This window comes from Suricata suricatta, chromosome 8, assembly GCF_006229205.1.
Source record: "Suricata suricatta isolate VVHF042 chromosome 8, meerkat_22Aug2017_6uvM2_HiC, whole genome shotgun sequence".
Lineage (NCBI taxonomy): Eukaryota > Metazoa > Chordata > Mammalia > Carnivora > Herpestidae > Suricata > Suricata suricatta.
In genome coordinates, this window is record NC_043707.1 from 77442379 (window position 1) to 77463161 (window position 20783).

The following is a 20783-nucleotide window of genomic DNA, read 5'->3' on the forward strand; positions in this document are numbered from 1 at the left end:
CTTAGTTTTTCCATTCCTGTGCCAATAATAAGGAAATCTCCCCCTTTGAACTCTGTCCTGGTGTGGCTGAGTGTGACCACTACTTAGTATTACCTGTCAGGGTTGTATTTTCACGATACTCTGGCTGCTAACCTGAGCACACCCTGTCGGGACATGCCAGGTCCCCAAGGACACATGCCTTAGACACGTGTGCATGAGCCACATGGTGCTTGTTTGTACATTCTGTACATTTGTACATTAGTTCATGATCAAACCACTTTTTCTCTCTATCTTTTTAATGATTCAGAGTAGGACTGAAAATAGATCTATTAATGATGAAGCCATCTATATATAAAATTGCACAAGATTGTTTTCCTGCAGCAGATTGTTTCCCTCCTTTTAACAAAATCAGCACCTGAACATAAATTGACATCAGAGCCCTTTATCTTCTCCTCTCATACAGGAAAAAAGGGCCTCGCTAGTGATTTTTAGACATTCTTTATAAAAGGGAATTTCTATAATTTGAAATTATAGCTTCTTTTGGAATATGTCCTAATATGCAACAGCCCATACTTGGAGACTCTTCAGAAAATGATGAGAGGAGCAAGACACTGACCTCCTCTCTTTTTCTGGACTTTCTGCTTCCCGCTATGGGATTTTCTAAAATAAACGCTCTTTAATGTTACTACAGAGCTATAAAATTAATACATAAATTATATGTTAAGAAGACAACTTTCATTTATTGCTTTCCTCCTCTGGGGTAGACACTTATATGGTGTTATTCTAACACCAGAACCCTGTAATTAAGTCTTACTGCCTCTTTTATGTTCGTGGAACATCCGGGACTATGTCAGGTTCAACTTGCCTATGGCCTCACTAGGCCAGAGCAACGACTCCCATAGTATGTGCTGTCTCCAAAAATCACAATTTTCTCAACTGGGAAGTCAGGTAACTAGACTATTATAATAGATTACAAAAAGATTTTGTGTTAAAAAATCAATAAGTGACTATTGTAAGTGACGGAAAATAATTGCATATGTTAAAAAAAATAAATTGAATAAAAAATAAGTAAAAAAACATTAAAAAAAATCAATAAGTGAAGAATGTCAGGCCAAAACAACCAAAAATAAAATAGGAAAAGAATAGATGAAGAAAAAATTTAATAAAACTCTTGATTCAAGTATATTTTCCCACTGCATTATAATGTATTTTTCTGATGTCAAAATTCTTAGAAAAGCAGGACATTTATTTCAATATAACCATAATTTACTGAGTACTGATGATGTTCCTCTAACATTGTGATAGATGCAACCCGCTGAATGGAAAGTGAAGCTATGTAAGCCATGGAGGACTTTCCTCAAGATCCAAGGTCCTCCAAAGAGGAAATAGCACCTCAGGTGTGTGAAGCGGAAAAGCAAAGTCACAGGCACCCTTCAATTCTATTAATAAGGTCCATGATACTGTTATTTTTCTGGGGTTTTTCTTTAAAACATCCACAGACATTATCCTTGTAAACATAGCTATAACAAGGACTATTCAAATATGATTCCCCTCATCAAAACTTCTTAACCTTTAGTACTATTTGCTGAAGAGATAAATGCACCGGATCACATGATTTTATTAATAAATTAACGTTGCCAGTAATTTTCCTAAATTTTTCTTCTTGACAAGAGATATAAATTATTTGACATGACTGCCCCTTCCAATGTACACAGTCTGTATCCCATATTTTGAAAACCATTATCTTTGCCGCCCAGACCAGTGTATGTTTTCACTCATTTATTCTGCAACGTAGGAGGGCTGAACAAGTCAGTTTCATACCTTTAGATTGTCTCTGGTTCTTTTGCTTCACACTTGACGTCCAAATGATCAGAAGTTATTTTGATACCACTTGCAAAATCTGCATAGAACCTAATCACTATCTCCCTAACCCACCTTGGTGTAAGTCATCATGGTATCTTGCCTGAAAACATTCCACTAACTTTCTAATCAACCTCTTCATCTTCTTGCCATCTCTTCTCAACAAAATTGATTGCCAGCAATCCTCAGACCACGTCTGATTTACCTTTCTTGATGTCTTGTTTCACCTAGAGTCAAATCCAAATTCTTTTCTATGGCCTACAAGCTATATATTATTCTGATATTTTATCCTGCTATCTTTGCAAACGGCATTGCATCGTCCATCACTCTTTTCCTCTCTGACTTTGTTCCAGCCACTGTAACCTCTTTCCTGCTTCTCGAACACAAGTACTGACTCCACACTTCATAAAATCTGTACACTTGTCCTTTCCTCTACTAGGAGTCTCTGCTCTCAAATATTCAGATGGCTCATCACAGCAATTTATTTATACATGTGTTCACAAACAAGTTAGCTTATCTGAGAGCCCTCACTGACTGTCCTATATAAAATGGTACTTCTTATCCTCCCTTTCATTCCCTCATACCACTTTATTTTTTTCTTCATAATGCTTAACCCCACCTGGGATATTACATAATTATCATTTATTTATTGTCTATCTTCTCTCATTATAATAGAAGCTTATTTAGGATAGATACATCTATTTTGTTTACTGCTTTCTGTAAAACACTGATTGCACCTAGAAGAGTAAATGATATATATTAATGGTATATTGAACACTTAATGAAGATCAAAAGAGGCACTGTATAGTTTTTCCAAAGTTAATTCTTTGTTTTACTTTAAATGAGAGTTTTTATCTAAAAGTGATGCAGCTTTCTTTATTAAGCACTGTTTCTGAATGAAAGTCCAAAGTTGGATGCATAAATTGTCTTTCAAGTTAAAAGGTTTCTCTGAAATGGGCTCTTGATCACATCACATGACAACGGTACTCTCCTTTTCAAATGAGACAAATCTAAAGTATTTGGGAAATGCTGTTTGTTCACTGAAAAGTATTAGCTATCTTATAGGTATGATCAACCCAAATCATATGTTTATTTAAAATACCCAAATGAATTTTCTTCATAAAATATCTACTTAGCAACTTTAAAAGAGGACAATGTGTACATGCTTTTTGGTTAGCTCCTGTATGACCATTTTTATAGGTGTTTACTTGACCATTTCATGTGGATAAATATTAACATATAAATTATAAAGAACCCTACCCATGAGTTAGTATGTCCAGGTTATTATTCTTCTAGTTCAGTACTGACAAAATCTAAATTTGAGTTAATTTTTAAGAAACTCTCTAGAAGTTTAGAAACAAGTAGAATGAAACTTCTCTAATTTCCCAAATATTAATGAAAATATTCTGTTGCCCATAAAGCTAAAGGTGTATTTCCAACTGATTTTATATCAATCTTTTATTTTGAATGCTCATAGCTTTGACTTTGGCACAGGCTACAAGAAATACACTTTATAAGTCTCTTGTTCCCAAGCCTCCAAATTGCACATTCTGAAAAACTGGCTATTTCTGCACAGAACATAGAGATTGAATGCAAGGCTATAATTCACTTTCAGGTTTTCTGCTGATGACATAAACCACCAGAGTTTGTTGGTTTATGAACAGCAACAGGACACAAAGATTGAATTATGGCATGTGTCAGTGATGAGAGATAACGAATTGGTGCCCACAACCCAAAGATAATAGTTTCATCCTATTTAAATTTGAGACTTGGAAAAATATTTAAACATTTAAGAACAGGTTTATCTCTATAAAAGTTTATATTTTATAAAAGATAACTACCAAGTACAATTTAAGAAAATATCAAATCTATGCTCAATAGAACATAAAATACAGAAATGATGTAAGAATGTCCATAGACTGATCTAGCATTTTATATAACTGAGATGTTTCTGAATTTTCTGGGAAAATTACTGTTTCTCCTTCTGGAAGTAACACCTTAAACAAGCATTATATTAGCTTATTCATGGCCTTACCTTGTGAAAGTGCTATACTTATTAACAGTGTGGGAAGAGATTTCCTTTTTATTTCATGGTATCTTTTGAGAGGAAGAGGAGAAGAGAAGTAATGGCAGAATAAGAAAAAGCGACAATATAGTATTTTATTAGGGTAGCCATTAAAGTGCATTCTGACAACATTCTTTATTTTTCAAGTTCCCAGAGAGAGTCAGGTGCCATGTTTAAAACAGTCAGCTGAGGTATTAATCTATGTAGAAGCAGTCAAAAATGAAGAGAATGTCTTGGTTTGGCTCTCCTAGAGTCAATGCCTAAGGTAAGATTGTAGAACAAGTATTTTATTTGGGAGAAACTGGGGAAATGAATAGAGAAAAAAACGGTGTAACAGGAAAACAAAAAGTAGCTTCTAACAGTGCTAAACCAGCTATTTCAGTGGGTACTGGATCTTTGTACCAAAGGGAAACTCTGGGCAATGTATAAAATCATGCCTTAGCATTCTCCTGTGGTAGAGGTGATGGACATGGGGTAGTTATGCGCTACAGTCATTGGTTCAATGTCCAGGGTGGAGGAAGGCCATGTTAATTCATAGGAAGTCCATGGTTCTAGTAGAAGATATATTGGCAGAAGTCAAATTCAGAGGATTACTGACCAGACACTTCCACTGTCTGCTCTAGAGGGAATGCGTGGGAACACTGCCACCAAGACAGGTCCAATGTGGCTTGATTTTTATGCTCAGCTCCTTTACTCATCAGAAATGCAATTGTGAACAAGTCCCAATTTCCCTTCAAAAAAAACCCCAAAATGGTTAAAGCATATATTTTTTAAAGACTCACCCTTTCCAATATTTTACAAAGTAGGAATTTCCCATGGTATTAGATTGTTACATTCTTTAGGACCAAGACCATTTCTTGAAGCTCCAAGGCCTGGCCTGACATCTACTACCTGATACTCTCCCTACATCTCACATGCTGTCCTCACACCCCAATTCCTATAGACAAGTGGCACCAATGTCCATCCACCTCTATAAGTTTCTGATTTCTTCTCAGCTCCATATTAAAAGTCACCCTGATTCCACTACCAACAATACATACCAAATTGGATCATTCTGAACATCTTCACTATTACCAACTAAACCCAAACCACCATGACCCTTGCCTGGCCCAAAGAAGAACTTTCCATTGTTTGCCCTTATGATCCTTTCTTCACAAAGCAGCAAGTGGCCATTTTTAAACATAAATCTGCTTTGATGCTTCAGGCAATTTCTATTGAAATGAGTTTAAAATCCGTATTCTTTGCCATGATCTAGAAAGCAGACCTTCCATGATCTTTCTCCTCTGCTTCACTCATCCATGTTGTTTCTCGCGACTCTTCCTCTTATTCCCTCTACTTCAGGTAATCCAGCCATCTTGCTGCCTCTGTTACTAAAGGCTCTAGCCCCCTTACACTGTCCCTTTTGGCTAAATGTTTTTCTTCTTTCTTGGCAGGTTACATCCTTTCAAGTCGCACCTTAAATTCTCTCTCTTCAGAGAGTGTGCTAACTGAGCCTTCCAGCTATCACTGGAAGTCTAGCTCTTTGTTTTCTTCGGTACCTGTTCTATTATCAGACATTATCTCTTTTACTTATTTCTCTATCTATTCATTTTCTATGTTCTCTGAATAGAATTTAAGTTTTGTGAAAACTGAAGTATATGTTGATGAATTAACTTCTATTTCTCCAACATTGAAAACAATACAAGAAACATGATCATGACTTGACACTCGGCAAATATTTGCCTCATGGGTGAATGGTTGCTCTTCAATAAATGATTGCTGATTTGAAATGAATAGAACTCTTGATTTTCAGATGTACTCATTGATAACTTGAGGTATAAGGAAATGAGATACAATATAACTGGGGAAAATTCACTGTGTGTAAGTAAGGGAGAACTCTATAAAATTAACTTCAAGGAGTGCTTTCTTAAGTAGAATAATGGTCCCACAAAAATGTCCATACCCTCATCCTGTGCATACATCAGATTATGTGGCAAAGAGGAATGGTTGTAAATGGATTTAACATTGCAAATCAACTAACCTTAAAAAAAGAAAGTATCCTGAATAATCTGGGTAGGCCCAATGTAATCACAAGAATCCTCAACTGTGGAGAAAAGGGATAGAAAAGAGTCAGAAGAAGATCTGACTATGAAAGAAAAGTCAAAATATACAATGCTGCTGGCTTTAAAGATTGACCAAAGAATGGGCTGGTCTTGAAATGCTAGAAAAGACCCACCCCTCTCCAAAATAAAAAAAAGGACACAAAAATGTAATTTTAGCCCAATGAGATCCATTTTGGACTCCTAACTTCCAGAACCATACAGGAATAAATTTGTGTTGATTAAGCTGCTAAATTTGTGATGATTTGTTATAGTAGCCTTGTTAATCTGACAGGTAAGTTGGATATTGACATTGGCAAATAACTCAAAGAAATAAGGAATATTATTTCAGTTTCAAATGCAAATATTTGCTTTAGGCAGTTCTAATCTGTGATAGTTCTGTATAATTATTTTACATTTAAATCTATTCTTGCCAGTGAATAGATCATGATAATGGCCCTATAAATTTTCCATATATTCATTTTACAAATGAAGAAACTAAGGTAGTAAGAAGTCTAAGTGCTTTGTCAGAAACTGCACAAAAAATAAGCAGGAGATTCAACACAGGAAATTCTAGGTGTATATAGGAATGACAATGTTGGCAAGGGCATGGAGAAAGGGGAACACTTTTCACTGTTGGTGGAAATGCAAACTGGTGCAGCCACTCTGGAAAACAGTATGGAGGTTCCTCAAAAATTAAAAATAGAACTACCTTGCGACCCAGCAAGTGCACTACTAGGAATTTATCCAAAGGACACAAAAATGCTTATTTGAAGGGGCACATGTACAATGGAATTCTACTCAATGATAAAAAAAAGAATGAAATCTTTCCATTTGCTCATTGTGGATGGAACTAGAGTGTATTATGCTAAGTGAAATAAGTCAGTAAGAGAAAGACAGATAGCATAGGATTTCATTCTTATGTGGAGTCTGAGAAACTTAACAGATGAACATAGGAGAATGGAAGTAAAAATGAGATAAAAACAGAGAAAGAGGCAAACCACAGGAGACTCTTAAATATAGAGAACAAACGGAGGGTTGTTGGGTGGGGGGATGGGTTAAATGGTTGATAAGCATTAAGGAGAGTACTTTTCAGGATGAGTGCTGGGTTTCATATGTAAAAGATGAATCACTGGGTTCTACTCCTGAAGCCAAGACTACACTGTATGCTAACAAATTTGAATTTAAATAAATAAATTTTTAAAAACTATTACAGAAATTATAAAACAGAATCATCATGAAACTTATAGCCAATAAATCAATGAAATATATAGAAAGTCAACATAAAAAGAAAGAAAGGCTTTCGATCTTATCCATTTATACATATAATCAATAGGTCCAGAAGCGATTTAATGTATTTATGTCTTTAAGGAAATGTTTAGTTTTTATCTGAAAAGATTTTGGCAAGCAATAGAAGCACAGGAAAGAGGAGTTAAAAGAAGGCAACATTGGCAAGGCATTTTCAAGTGTCCAGATAAGAAGGATCTGTAACTCAGAAACAAGAATGGTCTGTATATCAAGCAAATATGATCTTTTATTTGGCATACGTTTTTGACTTTTGGCAAAATAGATTATCCAATTCTTGTCACTAAGATTCTATGTTCATCAATCACACTTCTCAATCACTTCTAAATTATGGTTATTGTTTCTTTAACATTAATCCATAGTCCTCATAGTTCTGCCATCTGGCTGGTTCTTATTATACCCATTTTGCAGATGAGAAACAGATGCACAGGTTTTTGTTTTTTGTAACTTCATCACGTTCCTTTAATCCCTAGGTATTTTACTAGAGAAAATGGGCCTCCAAGTGAGATCAAGGAGCCAGGTATTTCTTAATAAAGAAATATTCATTTTATTTTTAGAACTTAGTTTTTTTGTTTTGTTTTGGTTTGGTTTTTGGTTTTATGAACAGTTGCGCAGACACTAGAGTCAAGACCTGGGCTTGCACAGATTGCGGAGTAAGACCTAGAATGCCATGATGACATCAGTTATAGTCAGCAACAGCCCGTCACTAAAGACGTCCCCTCCAACCTGCATACCTTTTCCAATTGTAACAGAACCAGGCTTCCACTGGCACGTGTTCCTAGAATGGAAATAATATAGCCTCAGAAGAGAAAAGGTGAAGTTAGGATCATACGAGGCACTAGGGTTAAGGTAACTTTTGTAGGAAAGGGAATTTATGGCTTATGTGTTAAACAGCAAAGCAGGGAGACAAAAAAGAGCTGGAATAGGACAGTTGCCAGACAAAACACAGGACATCCAGTTACATTGTAGCATCAGGTAAACAATGAATACTGTTTAGTATAGACACATTTGTATAGAAATGTGTGGGTAAACAGTTCAGTTGATGGATGTGAATCTCGGGTTCTGATGGAAATTCAAGAATCGCTGTAATTTGAATTTGCAAGGCTGTGTGACGGTGGCACTGTATAGTATGGTATTTCTGAACATCTTTGGGCCTTGGTGTCAGACAGGCCAGGAATAGAGTCCTGGCTGCTCCCACTCACATCTTACCTGTGTGATCGTGGGCAAGTTACTTCTCTGAGCTTCAGTCTTTTCCTGTCTAAAAATGGAGATGGAGGTAATAATCTCTTGGTGTTCTTATTAGGCTTACATGAAATAACACACAAAAAAAAGTTTAAAATACCATTGGGTAAAACATCTGCAGGAATCCTCTTACACTGTTACTGAAAGTCTCCTTTTTTTTTTTAACACAAATTTGAAAATAAATATCAATCAAACACATGCCAGTAAAGCATGTTGTTGAAATTGCAGGTGGAGCCCCCCTTCTGGCTCCGCGCTGACAGAAATGGGCCTACTTGGGATTCTCTATTTCCCTCCTTCTGCTCCTCCCACATTTGTGCACACATTCTTCCTCTCAAAAATAAATAAATGTTAAAAAAAAAAAGAAAGAAAGAAAGAAAATTGCAGGTAGAATACACACTGAATCTCAAATCCTTGATCTAGTTAAAACAGAGACTGCCTAAAAGACTGAAAGTTGACAGGTGGTGACTCTTATCTGTCATTTTATACCTTACTACCGTGGTACAGTGGGAAAATTTTTGTTTCATTTTTTTCTCTTTTACTCTGCTATGTCTTGTTTATTGAAAATGTTGAACAAGAAAACTACTAGTGGTCTCTGTTGAACTTCAGTGCCAGGCTTCCTTACAATCAGTGCAGATCTCAGCTTTATGTAGAGACCTCGGAGGGGCAGAACAGAGCAAGGCAGAGTTCAGGAGCAAGCACAGGTTGCAGCTTCTCAGACACTTCAGTGCCTGAAATAGAAACAGGGAAGTCAGAAGAGCTGTAAGTTGAGTTGTCCGTCCCATCACTATAGTTGTCAGAAGGGAGTCAGTAAAATTTTGGTGACTCCTTCCTAAGAGTACTGCCCCGTCTTTGGTGACCTTTCAGCATCCCAGAGTTTTATCAGCAGTAAAATATCCAGAGTTCATCATATAAATTTCATTCCCAAAGCAGAATCATTCAATGTTATTGACAGCATCAGCAGGTTAACTAAGAATACTGCACATGGTGATGTTAAGAAAACTAACATATTTTTAATATCAACCATCATTACTCAAGCCAAAAACATAACAGATATTTATTCAATAATACTAGATATCTTGTGGATTGATGCAAGACAATTAATATCTACTATAAACATAAAGTCTAGTATTGGAAAACATGCTTTCTAGATCACTGTTACTGTTCTTAGACACAATTGTATTTCTCAGGTGAAAAAAAAGTAAGCTATTTACAAATAGATGTTGCATTGAGTCATGCAGAACAACACTTAACACTTGATTGTAGTTTAAAAGGCAATGAAAAGTATAAAGCAGTCTGTGAGGTAGCTGAGTGGCTCAGCTAAGCATCCAATTCTTGATATCGGCTTAGGTCATGATCTCACTGTTGATGAGATGGAGTCCCACAAAGGGCTCTGTGTTAACAGCATGGAACCTGCTTGGAATTCTTTCTCTCCCTCTCTCTCTCTTCCCCTCCCTCTTTTATGCGCTCTCATTCAAAATAAACAAATCAAGATTTATTGTTTTTTGTTTTTTTTTTAATCTTTTTTTTTATGGTTTTTATTTTATTTTTGAGAGACAGAGACAGCGTGAGCAGGGGAGGGTCAGAGAGAGAGGGAGACACAGAATCTGAAGCAGGCTCCAGGCTCTGAGCTAGCTGTCAGCACAGAGCCCAACGCGGGGCTCGAACCCACACACCGCGAGATCATGACCTGAGTTGAAGCCGGACGCTTAACCGACTGAGCCACCCAGGCGCCCCAAATCAAGATTTTAAAAATGCAGTCTGTACACATAGTGGAAGGCACTTAATATTGAAATGTTAAAGACTCAGCTTCAAGTTCAGATTTTACCACTGGTAACGTTATGATATTAAAATATCTGAACTTTAGTTTTGGGGGGTATCTAGGAAATCTGGGTATGGGTTTCAATGTTTGGGGCTAGTGAACATTTTTGAAGGTAGATAAAAATTATCCCAATTCTTGACTATGGTAACTAACTGCTGTGTGTCACGTAGCCACTCGGAGTCTGATTTTCTTTGCTCTGTTGGGTAGTGGTGGTCAAAGGAACGCGTAGTTGAGTGAGTTTTTCTGAGAACTGTGAGAAAAGCATTATTCATGGTGGGTAGCACAGAGTCAGAGCTTGAGAAGAAAGGTTCTAATTCTTCACTACCTCCTTATTATTCCTTCTTTCCCACAGCTTCTTTGACCAAAGTTTGTGATTTTTCATTCTCACACGGGGTAATTACTTTGTTTAGATTTAATAATGTAAATGCATTCATATACTTTCATATCCCTATACAATTTATCCATTATTATGAAATAGCAACTGAGTACTTGTAAGGAAAGTAAGAGTTTATTATAAGAAAATATAAGTTACATTCAATACAATAATGACCCAGATAAAATAGAAAACTTAAGAATGATTTACTGAAATTAGAGTATGGGTTAGAAATAATCACTTGCCCATTTAGTGGAGTTAAGTGAAAAGAGAGCTATTTCTGCCTGAGTAGTTCAGAACTAAGATTTTGAGGTTGGCATGTGAAACTTGGAACTTGTGTAGGTTTCAGAGATGGTAGAAAGAGCATTGTACACAGAAAAAAGAAAGCATAGCAGAGACACTGAGTTTGAACGAAGCTAGGAATGCACAGGGATATGCAAATACTCAGTTTTGGCTGTAGCATACGGTACAAGCAAAGGAAGAGTGGGAGCTAAGCCTGGGGAAGCAGCTTGGCAAGAGCTTTTGGAGAGCCTTCAATGGAATAACAGAGTTGGAAATGTTTTCAGTTAGTGCTGGGGAATCATCGAAGGTTTTTCAGCTGAGGGTAGGAAAGTACATGATCAGAATTTCACTGTAGGACTGTTAGCTTGCAGAATCCAGTTATATAGATTAGAACAGGAAGAGACTAGAGGCCGGGAATATTTTGAAAGGGCATTTGGAGGTCAGGGTACACAATAATGAGTGCATATACTTGAGCCATGGGATGAACAATGAAAAGGTGGTTAAAAGAAGATATTTGTGACAATTCTGCTTTAATTGTCCCCAAAAGTCATGCTCTTTCATATCCTCAAGGGTTTTTTATTTTGTATTTCCTCTTCCTGGAATGTCTTTTTTTCATTTCCTCTTCTGATGAAATCCTACATTCTCTTAGAAACAGCTCGCATGTTTCTCTTTTAGAAGCCTTCTTTGACTCTGTATAGTGAAAGAAGGACACACAATGGAACAAACCATCACTAGAGACAAGGGAAAGGGTGGCAGGAGATGAGCATATCCTGAGCAAAGGCCTGAAGAGGGACTATGCTGGGTGTGTTTGAAAGAAAAGGATCTAATTACTTTAATGAGTGAATGTGTAGAGTTTTGGTACAAAATCAGAGAAGTGGGCCGGCTCTTGGAAGACCTCATAGGCTTTGGCAGAAAGTTTGGATTGTTTTCCTAAGTGTAAATGAAAGTCATTGTGAAACCTAAGTAACCAAGTGAAATGATTATGTTCTTAAATGATTGATCTGGATGCTGGATGGAGGGCCAACTTTAGAGGGAAAAAGTAAAAACATGGAGATTATTTAGAAGCCAACTGCAGTGGTCCAAGCGAGACATGATCATGTGACATGGGCTTGGGTGAAACAGTGGGGATAGAGAGAAGTGGAAAACTTGGAAAAACATTTTCAAAGTTGACTTTGAAAAGGTTGACTTTGAAGACTATGGAGAGGGGAGAATCAAAGATTTTGCTTAAACAGACTAGGTGGATGGTACCGACTTGAGGAATACTGGGAATTATTCTGGGGCTTGCATAATTTTGAGACTTACCTCAGAAATCTAAAATGGTGATATCAAGTTAGCAGTGAGAGATATAAGGCTGGGGCTCCAGGGAGCAATTGGAACTAGAGAGATGGAAGTTTGATAGATATCAGTTTATTTTTTTAAGTTTATTTGATTATTTTGAGAGAGACAGATAGAGTGTGAGCTGAGGGGAGTGGCGGAGGGAGAAAGCGAGAGAGAGAATCCCAAATGGGCTCCACACTGTCAGTGCAGGGCCAGACACTGAGCTTTATCTCACAAATCATGAAATCATGACCTGAGCTAAATTCAAGAGTCAGACACTTTACCAATTGAGCCACCCAGCCCCCCCTCCATTTCTTGTAACTTGATGTTTTTATTTGATAGATACTCGTTTATAAATGAATTCATAGCCAGGGGACTAACTAAGACTGGCAATGTCAATACAACAAATATAGAATAGAAGGTGCTCTGTGACCAAAGCCTTGCAGAAAAACAAATATTTAAATGTATTATCAAGGAGGAAAATAAGATAGAGGGAGATACAGGAGAAAACTGAGTAAGTTTGGCAAAATGGAAGTTATTGGTTGACTTTGACAACAATTGCTTCAGTGGAGGTGTGGGGGCAAAAAGACTATTTAGCTTGAGTTGAATATTTGAATTTGAGATAAGAGAAAGTATGGTAAAGGAGGAAAAAACCATTATGCACTGTGATGACCTTCTTGAGGAACCCGTACATACTGCTAGTGGCACTTGACTATGTTATAACGATGTTATTTTTGGTAAAACACACACACACACACACACACACACACACACACACACACACAGCAAGTATATGTAATCTTACTAAAAAGTGAGTGATGTGGAACAGGAGGTAGTAAATGAATATAAAGTAGTTTTTGAAAGAAATTTGATGATAAAAGGGGGACTGGATATTTTAGTCTGAGAGATAAAGAATAAAGGAAAGATCCTAATAAGATTGTAAAAAATTCAGCACACTGGTATGTAAAGTTACAGAAACTCTGATAGCCCTCACTGTCAGACATCATCACTTCTTGCCTGACCAGCTATGAAACCTTCTTGACTAGTCACCCTGAACCCATTCTTACTATTTCCCAATCAATTGTCTAAAGTGTAGCTATAATTATCTTTAAAGTGTTCAAATGTGGTAAGGCCATTAATCTGATCAATCTTTTATAACAATTAAGTCCAAAGACATTAACATGGCTGATGGGTCCTTTCTAATCTTTTATATTCTGTAGATCTTAGTATCTCCATCTTCACCTTGATAGTAGTAATTTTTCTGACGCATGAACATAGTTATGACTTTCACCTTTATGTGCCTCAAAATGCTGTATATTTCTCTTAAAATGATATCTACCTCCCCCTGCCCTGCCTCTTAATTGCCCATTCTCACTAACAGTTGGAAAGTTCTAACAGGGAAGGGACAATGTCTGCCTTATACAGACCACTAACACAAACCAGGTACCTGGGTACCTCAGTAACTATTTGTTGGATGAATGAATAAATGAATGAATGAACTAAATCCTGTGAATAATGATGGTTTTATTATGTAAGAAGGAGGGATATAAAAGTCCAGGCACAGTTAAGATGATATAAGATCCCAATAACAAGGGAATAAAGTGGGCAAAGATGAGTAAATATGAGGTTTAGAGCAGAGACACACAATTATTTTATCTACAGGGTAATTTTCCCCATTCCAACTACATGGAGAACTCCTATTTATCTTTTAAAACCCAAACTGAGAAGCTTTTCACAACCCCTCACTCCTTATCCCCACCCAGATATAAGTAATCATCATACCTCTGTATCTTTATATAGTTTAAAGAATGTACTGATGAACTCACTGCATTATCTTATACTTTATCCGTAAATTACTTATGAGCACCTCATGGTAAAGACCATTATTCATTTCTTATTCGTTTCTGTAGCTCCAGTATCTCACACAGACTTCCCCTATGGTAAAAATTCAATCACACGTGAATTGAGTAGCTTATTGAGTATTATTATTAAGAAGAAAAAAAATCAAAATGTGATTATATGTCAACAATGGAAGGGCAGGGCAAAGGTGGAGTGCTTGAAGAGAACAGAAGCAGCTTATAACCATTGTTCTTTGAAGTATGCTCAGTACTCAACTGGGGATTAATAAGAGAATTGATGAACAATATCAAATGAAGTTGGGGTTCATGTAACTGTGCAGGAGAATAAATTGGTTCAGTTTTATTCACTAATACTTTGTTGAATGCATACAATTCATGCCATCATTTCAGGTACCAAAGCTGAAAAGATGAATAATAATGTCTCCAATGTTTAGAAATTCACTTTCATGATGTCCACAAGCAGAGCAGGCAAAAGAAAAACAGTAGTTAGCAGGGTTTTACAAATACACATCATACGAAGGTTCATAAGAATCTCTTAGGATGGGGAAGCCTCTGCTGCTAAGGAAGCATGAGTGGGAAGGCCGGCCATGGAGTCTGGGCATGAAAAGAAGGCACAGGCAGTGAGACAGAAAGTGATAGACCAGATGAGTTGAGACAGAGGACACACTGAGCAGGATCAATAGTAGTAAGACAATGACGTGGGAGATTATGTCATGGCTCAAGAGGAAATTTAAAAAAAAATTCTCTTTACTTTTGGGAGAGAGAGGCAGAGAATGAGCAGGGAAGGGGCAGAAAGAGGGAGTCACAGAATTTGAAGCAGGCTCCAGACTCCCAGCAGTCAGCACAGAGCCTGACTTGGGGCTCAGACTTGTGAACCAGGAGATCATGACCTCAGCCAAAGCTGGATGCTCAACCAACTGAGCCACCCAGACGCCCCTCAAGAGGACATGTTTAAACAGACTTTTAAACTCTTGGGCTTCATGTTTAAATCTAGTTTTAAAAAAATCATTATAAACACTGCAGGGTCTCCAATATGTTATCTTATTAAGAAAAACCAGGGACAGCCCCCCCAAAAAATGGCTTTGAGGAAAGCAATCATTATGTGTGACAATAATGGAAACAGAATATATTCACAGATTTCTGCTTTGATGTGAAATGACAAGCGCATATGGACACAAAAAGAGTTGCTCTGCAGCTTGAATCTAAACTTACTGTTCAGTTGTTTTCAAAGTGTTCCGATCAAGTATCCCATTTTCAGAAATCTACAGAGCAGTGGCAGGGACATATTATAGAGCCAGAAAATGGTTTCAAAAATGATCAAGATATTATTACTAGAGTCAAAGATTTTTGGAGATGTTTGTGGAAAAGTGTAAGCTTTCATTATGTTTCCTATCTAAAGTATATATACCATTTTTGTTAAATGAGTGAAGAAAATATGTGAGCAATTCATGCTACAAACTTTCACTGAAAGTTAAAGAGAGGCAAATAAGTGAGTACACTTTAGCTTGTGGACATGCGAAGTGTTTTCCACTAAAGTATCTAATTATAAGGTAATAATATAAAAATTCATGTATCAGAAGAGCAGACTGTTGTCCTCACTTCTGTGCTTTGCTTTTCTCTGCAACTTTCAGGAGCCTGCATGTTGGAATTGAAAACATTTTGACCACAAATACAATGTTGTAAACAGTGATTTAGTGGTCGCTTGAAGTTTTAAAAATCTTATTATTGGAAAAAAATAAAGAAGACAGGAAGGATTCAACCATGTTTGTCAGACATAGTCAGGATAACAACACACTTAAGTCATGCTGAGTGTTCTGAACAAAGAGGCGGGAAGATGGGGCATGATTTTAGTCCAGGTGCTCAAATCTCTATTTTCAATAAGGTATAGAAAAATTGATTTCAGGGGCGCCTGGGTGGCTCAGTCGGTTAAGTCTCCGGCTTCAGCTCAGGTCAGATCTCACGTCCGTGGGTTCGAGCCCCGCGTCAGGCTCTGTGCTGACAGCTAGTTCAGAGCCTGGAGCCTGCTTCAGTTCTGTGTCTCCTTCTCTCTGCCCCTCCCCCTCTCATGCTCTGTCTCTCTCTGTATCAAAAATAAATAAAACATTTTAAAAAAAAAGAAAAAAAAGAAAAATTGATTTCAACATTGATATTCATGAAGTGCAATTTTGGGGGGCTGGAATGTCAGGCGTGGAGTGATAGTAAATCTAGATTTTAGCTCAGACACCTTCCATAGGTCCAGACATCAGATGAATTTGGTGTCATGGGATCTAGGGGTAGGATCTGGCCTTTGGTGATAGGATGGACAGGAACTAAGCAGCAGTGTAAGGGTAAACTTCTAAGAGAACAGAAGGAGGAATGAGGGAAATAAGTCATTTAATCCACCTAAACACATGGAGTGGACACTGGATAGAAAGTTTACAGGATGATGTTTACATAGATATTACGTGAGCTATACCCATGAAAGGTACACAAAGCATTGAGAGTAAAGGAAACATATGATTTTATATTCTAAATAGTTTTAGAGGGAGAGTAGGTAAGAGTTGGATTTGCACGTAGTCAAAATCAGGCATCAACCAGATTACAATCATTGTGGTAGGATCCCACTTCATGCTATTTTTTGTAATACCCTTTAACTCTGGAAGAAAGAAAACCATAATTCTCATTTTTCAAAGGAGACCTCTGAGGTGTAGACAAGTTTTTTTGGCAGAAGTCATATAACTGATATAAAGAGAACTCTAGTTTGAATCTGTATATATTGACATATCTTTGGCCCTGCATGAACATTAAGATGTGCAGTGTTTAGGCTCTAATCTACTAATTACCTAAAAGAAGAAAAATAGAGATTTGAGCACCTGGGCTAACATCATGCCCCATCTTCCTGCCTCTTTGTGAAGATCCACTGATGTTCCACACTAGAGAAGTGTTCTGCCATATTCGTCCACCAAGTCCAATTTTTCTTCTTTTAGGTAATTAGTAGATTAGAGCCTAAAAACTGCACATCTTAATGTTCATGCAGGGCCAAAGATATGTTTTAACACAAGGACAGTTTAATACAATAACGATTCAGTAACCACGTTACTATTTCCCCTGAATCCCTGTGAAATAGAGTAATGCATGAGTCATGTCATTGACTAGTGTCTTAAAATGATTACATTTATAGAAGATATTGGCAGTTATTCAATGACCTTAGTTAATAACATCTGAGTATATCAAGATGTGACTTCCCACATCATCTCAACATGTACTAATATTTTAAATTACAGGTTGATTAATCTTTTCCACTCAGGGCATAAACAAACAGCTAGTCATGAATTCAGAATGAAGAACCCAATGTTAGAGAAAGGGTGAAAGTCTGAAAAGGAAAAATTGAGCCTAACGTGGGTTTGAACTATGAGGGCCTACTTACAGTGGGATTCTTTTATAGTACACTACTGTAAATGTATTTCCTCTTCCTTATGATTTTCTGAATAACATTTCCTTTCCTCTAGTTTACGTTATTGTAAGAATATGGTATATAATACATATGACATACAAAGTATGTATTCATCGACTATGTTACCAGTAAGGCTTCCACTCAAGAGTAAGTTATTAGCAGTTAAGTCTTTGAGGAGTTAAAAAGCATATGCAGATTTTTTACTTCATGAAGGTATTGTTCAAAGGTCAACTGCATTATAATAGTTCTCAGCCAGAGGTGATTTTGTCCCCCAGGAAATATTCTATCTGGAGACATTTTTGGTTGTCACACTTGGGACACACTGGAGACACCCTTCGGTTGTCATACTGTAATCTAGTAGGCAGGATTCAGATGTTGCCACACATGTGCCCCCCACAACTAACAGTTATCTGGTTCAAAATAGCAGTGGTGCTGAGATTAAAAAGTCTTGGTTTATTACATTCCTCTAATTTAAAAGTCCAAAATGACTACCCGATTCTTCTTGACGATAATAGGAAAAGTGACTTACATCACTCTCACATGGATTTAGAGTTTATTAGGGGGAAAATGAGGCAGCATATTTAGCATATAATATAAAAATATTATATCTCTCTCTACATACACATCCATATTTATCAGCATAACTTGTAGGAGGAACATATTTCATAGCAAAGGATATACCTTTTGTTAAAATGATTACCCAGTAGTTATGTTCAATTAAGACATTCCAAGGGCAGAGTTAAGAATTCTGAAATGTCAATGGAAAGTTAAAACTTTGCAATTTGTGTAGACTTTGGCCTGAGTGAACTGCTGTAGAAAAGCATTTTTTGTTAAGTACAGTTGTCTTTTAAATTGCTAAAAATCGTTGAAGAGATAACTACAAATCTGCTCTTCCATCAAGTGCCAGTTGCAGAACCTTTTTTAGACATAAACACGGATAACATAAAGAATAATAATATATCTCAAGGGATATTATAAGTCTATAATTCCTTCGAGGGTGCATGTAATGTCATAAATTGTAGGAGCAAACTCGAGCAGTTTAGTCAGAGTAAGCTTGAGATGAAATTACAGCTTTTATAATCCCCTGAGAGGAGATTCTTTCAGTATAATGGAAATTGTAGTCGTTTAGAAATCCTCTGCACCCTTGGCCCCAGAAAAGTACAATGGTCATTCGAAGATTGAACAACACTAAGCAGGTGTTTGAAAAGTGAGCTGAACTCATCCTAAGAATAATAGAAAAATTATATTGAAGTCATTATGGTATTTACTAAGTATAGTATGGTATGCTTTCTAAAATAAGAGTTGCAAGACACACGTGCATAATTACAACTATAAGAAGAGATTTTCCAGGTGTGATATAAAGATACTAAAACACACATTGCTAAAGCTTAGCCAGCTTTGCATTAAATATATAAAAGACCTTTATAGCCACATGAGAAGACACATTCTTTATATTAAATGTCAGTAGCTAAATAAGCAAATGTACCAGATTAAAAAGAATAAAATTAAATATCATGGAGTGTTGAAACTGCATAAAGTTCACAAAATATCATAATTGTAGATATACTTAAGTTTTGAGTTGTAAGAACCCCCAGGCATATTGTTCGATTTCAAAACCCTTGTATTGACATGCATTGCATAAGGTTCTATTTATAGAACCAAGTTTCCCTTCCATGAGACTAATCCAATAGGAAGTTAAGTTTGGTAAATATTTCAAGTATATAATGAATGAATATAAAAAGATTAGTGAATTATTTTTGGCATATAAGTATTATCTGTGATGTGTAATATTGTCATAATTGTCAATTAGAGTACTCACAAATCCTGAGGATTAAAACGTTGTATCATATATTCACAGAACCTATGCCAGTGTTTTGGACTTTTATGGTTCTCATATTAAAATAAAGGGGAAACAGCTTTGTGCAGTGGCAGTATTGTAGCCAATGAGGTTTACTGAGGCGCGATTATTGCTAATTAAAATAAAGGGGGAAAATAAGATGCTGTTAGAAGATCCTGTCTGGAGGAGGTCAAAATCTCAAGATTCTGAATTTATTTTAATCATTTTCCTCATTTTTCTTAGGATGAAATCTAAACACAAATTCCACTAAAAGATACATTGTCTAGGTAGATCAGTGCACAGGCTTAACATCATGTTGCTTTAAATTTGCTATGACTGTTTCTCCAGAATCCAAAATTATATAATAAATGAGGTTAATGCAATTTGACCATGAAAATTAATTTTTTAACTTGCATTTTTATAACATATACTTGTTTCCATTAGCAAATAAAATAAATATATAGGAAGATTTTAATGGCCAGTAAAAAGTAAAGAAAAAAGATTCCAGAATGTTATGTTCATCAATGGGGACTAAAACTCACTACTATTTGGTTCAAGTTTTCTCAGAGCCTATAATTTTACATTGGCAACTTAATTGGCTCCAGAAGCAAATTCAACTGCTTGGACTGATGACACTTGAAGTCCTGTGTGTGTGTTTTTTTTTTAGGTCATTGTCACTCAGTTTGTTTTATTTACTATTACACTTGAAATTGCCACCACTTGATAAGCCATTGACTTGTAATTCACAATATGATTTTTAAACATAATAAATATCATCAAAATCAATAATAATAAAAGGTCAGGCATTTAGGTCTTGCATAAAATAAAATAAATTATATTTTCTGCATTATTGGAGAGTTCATGTTAATAGTAAAGATATGCAAAAATGCATAAACATAGAGCCATTTTGTCAAATGATTTGAGTTTTGTTTTTAGAATATCAATGAATTCAATTGTATGTTCCAAATTTCTCTTTTCTCTTGCAAAATTGACAAATGAAGAGTAGCCTAAATTAGTTTTCTCTGGACCTTTCTATTTTAACAAAATATAAAAATATAACTTTTCAGAGTTTCATTGGTTTGACAACTTTACATTTTTCAAATAAACATGAAGAAAAACCCATCACCTATTATTAAAAATTATTTTATAAAATCGGGGCACCTGAGTAGCTCAGTTGGTAAGCAAGGGATTCTTGATTTCAACTCAGGACATTATCTCATGATTTGTGAGTTCAAGTCCCACATTGACTCTGTGCTGACAGTGCAGAGGTTGCTTGGGATTCTCTGGTTTCCATCCTCTCTCTGCTCCTTGCCTCTTACTCTCTCTCTCTCTCT

At 36.3% G+C, this 20783-nt stretch overlaps 1 pseudogene; it reads left to right on the forward strand.

Moving 5' to 3' along the window:
• The first annotated feature begins 19526 nt into the window (after positions 1-19526).
• On the forward strand, positions 19527-19697 carry LOC115300482 (annotated as a pseudogene).
• The last annotated feature ends 1086 nt before the right edge of the window (positions 19698-20783 follow it).